Raw genomic sequence first — 10,142 nt, forward strand, 5'->3', positions numbered from 1 at the left:
GATATTAGCAACAATATCACAGAGGTGGTTTACACCCGCTGCAATATTGAAATTAATATCATCTTGTCCTTACCTAAATATTAGGAACAATATCTTTGGGGTGGTGTACACCCCTTGCAATATTGAAAGTAATAACATCCACTCCCTCTTCCCTTGATTATTAATTACAAGTCACAGGGATGTGTACAACCCCTTGGATGCTGTAAGTAACAGCATCCTTTCCTTCCCTGTATGTTAGGAAGAATATTACAGGAGTGTGTGTACATCCTCTGCGATACTGGGAGTAATATCATCTTCTCCGCCCTGAATATTAAAAACAATTTCACAGGGGGTTGTACACTTTCTGCGATATTTAGGGTAATATAATATTCTTTTTCCCTGGGTATTAAGAACAATATTATGGGGGGGAGGTGTACACCCCCTGCAATATTGTATGTAATGTCACCCTCTGTTTCCCTGGATATTAGGAACAATATCGTGCAGGGGGTGTACAACCACTGCGATATTGGGAGTAATATCATCCTCTTCCACCCCTAGATGATAGGAACAATATCACAATGGTGGTGTGCACAGCCTCCACTCTTGGGAGTAATATCAACCTCCCCCCTCGTGAATATAAAAAACAATATCATGGGAGGAGTGTGCAGCTGCAGGGCTATTGGGAGTAATATCATCCTCTTTCCCCCTGGATATTAAAAACCGTATTTCAGGGGGTGCATACCACCCCTGCGATATTGGGAGTAATAACATCTTACCCATTGGATATTAAGAACAGTATCACAAAGGAGGTGTACAAACTTTGCAATATGATGTCACAACCTCTCCCAACCTGGATATTAGGAATGATATCATGGGGGGGGCGTGTACACCCTTTGTGGTATTCACAGTAATATCATCGTTTCCCCCGTTGGATATTAGGAACATTATCACAAGGGGGGGTGTACACCTCCTGTGATATTGGAAGTAATATCCTTTCCCCCGTGGATATTAGGAACAATATCACAGAAAAGGTGTACACCTGCTGTGATCTTGGAAGTAATGTCATCCTCTCCTTTCCTAAATATGAGGAACTATATCACAGAAGAAGTGTATACCTTCTCGGAAATTGGGAGTAATATCATCCTCTCCACTGCTCGATACTAGAAACAATATCACAGGGGAGTGTACACCCCCACTCGTGATATTAGGAGTAATATCATCTTCTCCCCCACTGGATATTAGGAAAAATATCACAGGAAGGTGTACACCCTCTTTGCTATTGGGTTGGGAGTAATATCATCCTCTTACTCCCTGGATATTAGGAACAATATCCCGGGGGGTGGGATGGGTACAACCCCTGCAATATTAAGAGTAATGTCATCCTCTTTCACCCTGGAATTTGAAACGATATCACAAGGGGAGTGTACACTCTCTGAGATATTGAGCGTAATATAACCCTTTCCCAATTTGAATATTAGAAAAAAATACCACAGGAAGGAGGTACGCCCTGTGTGATATTGGGAGTAGTATCACCTTCTCCCCACACTGGACTGTAGGAACAATACTGCAGGGTGGGTGTGTACACCCCCTGCAAAATTGGGAGTAATATATTACTCCACCTTCTAGATATTAAGAGCAATACCACATGGGGGTGTACACATCCTGCAATATTGGGAGTGATATCATTCTTTTTCCCACCCTGGGTATTAGAAACAATATCACGAGGTGGTGTATACCCTTTTGTGATATTGACAGTAATATGATTTTCTCCATCCTTGAATGTTAGGAACAATATTCTAATGCAAGGGGGGTGTACAAACTGCGATATTCGAAGGAATAGCATCCCAACATGGATATTAAAAACAGTATCACAGGGGTGATGTACACTCCCTGTGATATTGGGAGTAATATCATCCTCTCCCCACTTGGATATTAGGAAAAATACCACAGGGCGGTGTACAACCCCTTCAATATTGGGTGTAATATTATCCTCTCTCCCCCTGGATATTAGAAACAATATCACAGGAGGGTGTACATCCTTTGTGATATTGACAGTCATATTATAGTCTCCCCCCTTGAATATTAGGAACAATATCACGAAAGGGGTGTACACCCCTTATGATATTGGAAGTAATATCATCCTCTCCCCCCTGGGATATTAGGAAAAATATCACAGAGGGGTGTACACCCCCTAGGCACAATTTCACAGGAAGTGTGCACACCACCTGGAATATTGGAAGTAATATCAACCTTTCCTTACCTGGATATGAGGAAAAATATCAGGGGATTTATACCCCCTGTGATATTGGGAGTAACATCATCTTGTCTACCACTTGGTATTAGGAATAATATCAAAGGTGGTGTACACACCTGCGATATTGGGAGTAATATCACCTTCTCCCCCCAGGATATTATAAACAATATCATGGGGGTGGTGTACACCCTCTGTGATGTTGGGAGTAATATCATCTTCTCTTTCCCTGGATATTAGGAACAATATCACAGAGGTGGTGTACATTTTCTGCTGTATTTGGAGTAACATCATCCTCTTTTAACCTGGATATTAACAACAATATCACAGGGGAGGTGTACACCCCCTGTGATATTGGGAGTAATAACATCCTCTCCCCACCTGGATATTAGGAACAATATCACAATATTACAGGGAGATGTACACCTTTTGCAATGTTGGGAATAACATCCTCTTCTCTCCCCCTGGATATGAGGAAGATTATCACAGGGTTGATTGTAGGGAGACCCCCTGAAACTATTGCTACGGAATAAAAGATAAAATGCTCCTGGTTATTGTAAATACAAAATTACGTGCAGGATTGTGTAAAGACAATGCCAGGATGGACTGTCTGAATGAGCCAACAGCACGTAATGTGCTTCGCCCTGCAGAGAGCCTATGAATGGACATGCAGTCAGGGAAGTTTCACAGCACCAAGATTCCTAACCCAGAAAAGCAGGTGTTCATAATTCTGGGGATGGAATGCAACCCTCGTGGAGAGCCTATAAACGGACACATTGTGGGGGGGGCACCTGTCCGTATGGATAAGATAGGGCTATAAATGCTCTCATCTTGCCACAGCTCTTCTAGGCCTCTTTAAGGTTAAGGCATACTCCCTTCTGAGAATTTCTGGTCTAACTGGTTGTCTAGCTTCACATCCTGTTACTATGGATTGTCTGTAACCAGCTTTTGCTGCAACTGTTACTGCTGATTAATATCTTGCTAATCATAGGTTATGGATAGACTGTGTTTCTGTTTTAAGGCTCTGTTAGAAATTACTGATGCACACACTATATTATAAATTCTTACCTATGTATACTGTACTTCTGCATACAGATGTTATGTTAAAGAATTACTTAATCCCCATGTGACCATCTCACCTCACAATCAAATAACCCTAAATCCTTCACTAACCTACCCCCGCCCTCACTAAACTTAATAATAAATGCTGGCATATCCAGTGCATTGTTGGCACTGCAGGACTAAAAGATGGTGACCCCCCTGGACCCAGCTTTCACTATCTTGTGTGTGTCTATTATTTCTCGACCTGCCGATCCACCTGGGAGCAAAGAGAGAGCCCTGTTGCATTGTGGGCTGCTGGCCAGATCCCACAATAGTTGATGAACACCCCCTGCGATATTTGGAGTAATCTCAACACCCCCGGATATTAGAAAGAATATCACATTGGTGTGTATACCCTTTGCCATATTGAAAGTAATATCATCCTTTCCCCTGCTGGATATTAAGAGGAATATCACAGGGATGTGTACAACCTCTGCAATATTGGAAGTAATATCATCCTCTCTTCCCTGGATATTAAAAACAATATTACAGGTAGTGTGTACCCCCCAGGGGTGGTGTATATCCCCTGTGATATTGGGAATAGTATTATCCTCTCTCCCTGGAATACTAGATAAAATATCACAGAGTGGTGTATATCCCCTGTGATATTGGTAGTAGTATCATCATCTCACCCTTAAATATTAGGTACAAAATTACAAAGTGGGTGTACACTCCCTGAGATATTGGGAGTAATGTCCTTCTCTACCCCCTAAATATTAGGAACAATACAACAGGAGGTGTGTCCACCATCAGCAATATTGGAAGTAATGTCAACCTCTTTCCACCTGGATATTAGAAATAATATCACAGGGGTGGTGTACACCCACTTTGATATTGAGAGTAATATAATCCTCTTCCCCCTGAATATTAGGAACAATATCACAAAGGGTATATACACCCCCTGCAATATTGGGAGTTATGTCATCCTCTTCTCCCTGGATATTAGGAACAATATCTCACGAGGGTGTACACCCCCTGCTATATTGGGAGTAATATTATCTTCTCCTCCCTGGATATTTGGAACAATATCACAAAAGGGTGTACATACCCTGTGATATTGGTGGTAATATTATCTTCTTTGCCCCCAGATATTACAAACTATATCACAAGGAGAGTGCACACCCTCTGCTATATTGGGAGTAAGATCATTCTTTTTCATTCTGGATATTAGAAACAATATTACATGGGAGGTGTACACCCACTGTGATATTGGGAGTAATATTTTCTTCTTCCTCCATGGATATTAAAAATAATATCACAGGGGTGGTGCACACCTTCTGTGATATTTGGAATAATATCATCCTCTCCCAACTTGGACATTAAAAACAGTATCACAAGGGAGATGTACATCCCCTGCTATATTGGTAGTAATAGCATCCCCTTCCATCCTGATATTAGGAACAATATCACAGGGGCGTTTACACCCCTTGCAATATTAAGAGTAATAACATCTTATCTCCACCTGGATATGAGGAAGAATATCACAGGGTGGGTGTACACCTACTGTGATATTAGGAGTAATATAATCCTCTCACCCTCTAAATAGTAGGAACAATATTACATTGATATGCACATTCTTTGTGATATAGAAAATAATATCATCCTCTTCCCCCGTGGATATTAGGAAGAAGATCACAGGGGGTGTACACCTTCTGTAAATATTGGGAGTAATATCATCCTCTCTTCCCTGGATATTAAAAACAATGTTACGGGATGTGTGAAACCTTCCTGTGATATTAAGAGTAATATCCTCCTCTCACCCGCTGGATATTAGGGATGAAATCACAGGGGGTAATATCATCTTCTTCCCCTGTGGATATTAGGAACAATATCACAGGAGGGTTGTACACCTCCTGCGTTATTGGAGTAATATCATTCTGTCCCCCCAAATAGCAGGAACAATATCACAAGATAAGTGTACACTCACTGCGATATTGACAATAATATTATCCTCTCCCCCCTTGGATTAGGAGCAATATCATAAGGGGGGTGTACACCCTCTTCGATATTGTGAGTAATATCATGCTGTCCTTCCCTGGATATTAGGACAATATCACAGGGTTAACATACTCCCCCTGCAATATTGGGAGTAATATCATTTATTCCTCATAAATATTAGGAACAATATCCCAAAGAGTTTGTACACCCCTGCAATATTGGGAGTCATCTCATACTCTCCCCTCTGGATATTAGGAAAAATACCACAAGGGGTGTGAACATCCCCTGCAATATTGGGAGTAATATCAACTTCTTCCCTTCTGGATATTAGGACCAATGTCACAGAGAGTGTGTACACACACAGCGATATTGGGAGTAATATCATCCTATTTCCACCTGCATATTAAGAACTATATCACAGGGGAAGTGTATACTTTCTTCAATATTGGGTGTAATATTATCCTTTCCCACTGTGGATATTAGGAACAATATCACACCGAGTTGTACACCCCCTGCAATATTGGAAGTAATATTATCTTCTCCCCCACCTGCATATTAGGAACAATATCACGGGAAAAGTTGTACACCCCCTGCAATATTAAAAGTAATGTCATTCTGTCTTCCCCTGGACATAAGAAACAATATCACAGGGGAGTGTACAACCCCTGCAATATTGGGAGTAATATCATCTTCTCCCCTGAATATTAGGAACAATATCACAGAAGGCATGTACACCCCCTGTGAAAATGGGGTAATAACATTTTTACCCCTCTAAATATTAAAAACAATATCGCCTGGGGGGTGTACATCCTCTGCGATATTGAAAGTAATATAATCTTCTCCCCATTTGACTATTAGGAAGAATATGCCAGGGGTTTGTACACTCCCTGCAATATTGGAAGTAATATCATCCTCTCCTCCCTTGAATATTAGGAACAATATCACAGGGGGAGTGTACACACTCTGAGATATTGGGAGTAATGTTATCTTCTCCCTCCCTGCATATTGGGAACAATATCACACGGGTTGGTTACACCTTATGCGATGTGGAGAGTAATGTCATCCTCTCCCACCCTGGCTATTAGGAACAATATCACAGGGGAGGTGCACATCTCCTGCCATATTGGGAGTAGTATCATCCTCCTCCCACCCGGGATATTAGGAACAATATTACAGGTGGGTGTACACCCCCGCAATTCTGGGATTAATATCATCTTCTCTCTCTACCCCTGGATAGGAAGAAGAATATCACAGGGTGGGTGTACACCCCCATAATATTTAGAGTAATATCATCCTCTCCCCTCCTGGATATGAGGAACAATATATCACATTGATGAATACATCCCCTGCAATATTAAAAGTAATATCATTCTTTCCCCCCATGGATATTAGGAAGAATATCACAGGGGTGTGTACACCATCTGCGATATTGGGAGTAATATCATCCTCTCCTCTCTGGATATTAAAAACAATAGCACAGGACGTGTGTACCCCTATGCGATATTGGGAGTAATATCATCCTCTCCCCCCAGGCATATTAGGCACAATATCACAGGGTGTGTACACCCCTGTGAAATTGGAAATAATATCATCCTTCTCCCCTCTGGATATTAGGAACAATATCACAGGGGGATGGTACACCTCCTGCAATATTGGAATAATATCATGCTCTCCCCACCTGAATATTAGAAACAGTATCACAGGAGGGGTGTACACCCCCTGCATTATTGAGAGTAATATCATCCTCCCTTCCTCTGAATATTAGAAACAATATCATGGGGGAGTGTATAGCCCCTGCAATATTGGGAGTTATATCATCCTCTGCCCCTCTAAATAGCAGGAACAGTATCAAGTGGGAGTGTACACCCTCTGCAATATTGATAGCAATATCATTGTCTCCCTGCTTCAATATTAGGAACAATATCACAAAAGGGGTGTATACCCCCTGTGATATTGGGAGTAATATCATCATCTCTCCTCCTAAATATTAGAAACTATATCATAGGGATGGTGTACACCCCCTGCAATACTGGGAGTAGTATCATTCTCTCCCCCCTAAATATTAGGAACAATATCCCAAAGAGGGTGTACACACTCTGTGATATTAGGAGTAATATAATTTTCTCCCCACATGGATATTAGGAACAATATCACAGGGATGTGTGCACCCCCTGAGATATTAAAAGTAATATCATCCTCTCCCCCGTCGATATTAGTAACAGTATTACAAGGTGGTGTGTACATCCCCTGCAATATTGAGAGTAATATCATCCTTTCTTCCCCTGTATATTAGGAACAATATCACAGGGGGATGTACTCCTTCTGAGTTATTGGAATTAATATTATCCTCTCTCTTACTGGATATTGAAAACAATGTAACAGTAGGGGCGTACACCCCCTGAGATATTGGGAATACTATCATATTCTTTCAACCTCGATATGAGGAACAATAGCACAAAAAAGTGTACACCCCCTGCAATACTGGAAGTAATATCATCTGTTCTCCCTGTGGATATTAGAAATAATATTTTCAGGGATGCACACCCCTTGCTATATTGGGAGTAACATTATCCTCTCCTACCTGGATATTGGAAAAAATGTCATAGAAAGTGTGTCCACCCCCTGCAATATTGGGCATAGTATCACCTTCTCCAAACCTGGATAGCAGGAACAATGTCAAAAGGGAGGTGTACACCTTCTGCAATATTGGGAGTAAAAGCATCCTCTCCCCGCTGGAGAGTAGGAACTATAACACAGGGTTTTTTGTGATATTGGGAGTAGGATCATCCTCCCCGCTGGATATTAGGAACAGTATCATATTTAAGGTGTACACCACCTGCCATATTGGAAGTAACATCATCCTCTTTTCCAGTGGTTATTAGGAACAATATTGCAGGCAGTGTGTACACCTCTTGCGATACTGGGAATAATATCATCCTGTCTCCAACTGGATATTAGGAACAATATCATGGAGGAGGGTACACCCTCTTCAGTATAGCTAGTAATATCATTTTCTCTACCTTGGGATATTAGGAAGAGTATCACAGGGCGTCATAACACCACCTGTGATATTGACAGTAATATCATAGTTTCCCCTTTTAAATATTAGGAACAATATTACAAGGGGGTGTATGCCCCTGCAATATTAGGAGGAATATCTTCCTCTCCCTCCTGAGATATTTGGAACAATATCACAAAAGGGTGTATACCGAATGTGATATTAGTAGTAGTATCAGCCTCTCACCCCTAAATATTAGGAGCAATATCACAAAGGGAATGCACAATCCTTGCTATATTGGGAGTAATGTCATCCTCTATCCCTTGGATATTAGGAGCAATACCACAGGGGGTGTGTACCCCACCTTCAATATTGGAAGTAATATCAACTTCTCCCCAGCTGGATATTAGAAATAATATCACAGGGTTCAGTACACCCCCATCGATATTGGAAGTAATATCATCCTCTAGCCCCTAAATATTAAGAACAATATGACAATATCACAAAGGGGGTCTACAGCCCCTGTGATATTGAAAGTAATATCATCCTCTCCCCCTTGAGTATTAAAAAAAATCACAGGAATGTGTATAACCCCTGCGATATTGAAAGTAGTATCATCCTCTCCTCTGGATATTAGGTAGGATATCACAAGTGGTGTGTACACTTTCTGGGGTATTGGGAATAATATCATCCTCTCTCCCCTGGATATTAAAAACAATATCATGGGGGGTGTACACTCCCTGTGAGATTATGAGTAATGTTATCCTCTTCCCCCATAAATATTAGGAACAATATAACCGGGGAGGTGTACACTTCCTCAGCATTGGGAGTAATATCATCCTCTCCCCCTCTGGATATTAGGAACAATATCACAGAGAGGGTGTACAATTCCAGGTATGTTAAGAGTGATATCTTTTTCTCCCCTACTGAATATTAGAAACAATATTACAGGCGAGGTGTACACCAACTGTGATATTGGGAATGATATCATTCTCTACCCCCTGAATATTAGAAACAATATCACTGGGGGTTGTACACCACTTGTGATATTGGAGATAATATCATTTGCTCTTCCCCAGGATATTAGGAGCAATATCACAAAGGGAGTACACTCTCTGCTCTATTGAGAGAAATATTATTTTCTCCCCATCTGGATATTAGGAACAATATCACATATCATCCCCTTCCAACTTGGATATTAGGAAAAATATCACAGGGGGTGTGTACACCCTGGATATAAAAAAGAATATCACAAAGAGAATGTACACCCTTGCGATATTGGGAGTAATATCATACTCTCCCCTCCTGGGTATTAGGAACCATATCAACAAAGGGGGTGAACACTCCCTGCTATATTGGGAATAATGCATGCCTGGATATTAAAAACCAGAAGTGAGGTTTACACTCCCTTTGATATTGATATTACTATCATTCTCTCTTCCACTGAATATTGGGAGCAATATCACAGGGTAGGTGTAAACCCCCTGTGATATTTACAGTAATATCATCATTTCCCACATTGAAAAATACCAATATCACAAGTGGGATTTACACTCTGTGCGATATAGTGAGTAATATTATCCTCTCCATTTTTAATATTAGGAACAGTACACGGGGGGATGTACACTCTCTGTGATATTGGGAATAATATTATTTTCTTCCTCACTTGATACTAGGAAAAGTATCACAGGGGCATGTACACCCCCTGAGATATTGGGAGTAATATCATCCTATACAACCCCCCTGCGATTTTGACAGTAACATTGTCATCTTCCACCCTGGATATTAGGAACAATATCACAAGGAAGGTGAACACATCCTGCAATATTGGGAATATTATCCTCTGCCCCCCTCGATATTAGGAACAATATTACA

The sequence above is a fragment of the Colobus angolensis genome, unplaced genomic scaffold (genome assembly GCF_000951035.1).
Source record: "Colobus angolensis palliatus isolate OR3802 unplaced genomic scaffold, Cang.pa_1.0 Scaffold276, whole genome shotgun sequence".
Taxonomy (NCBI): domain Eukaryota; kingdom Metazoa; phylum Chordata; class Mammalia; order Primates; family Cercopithecidae; genus Colobus; species Colobus angolensis.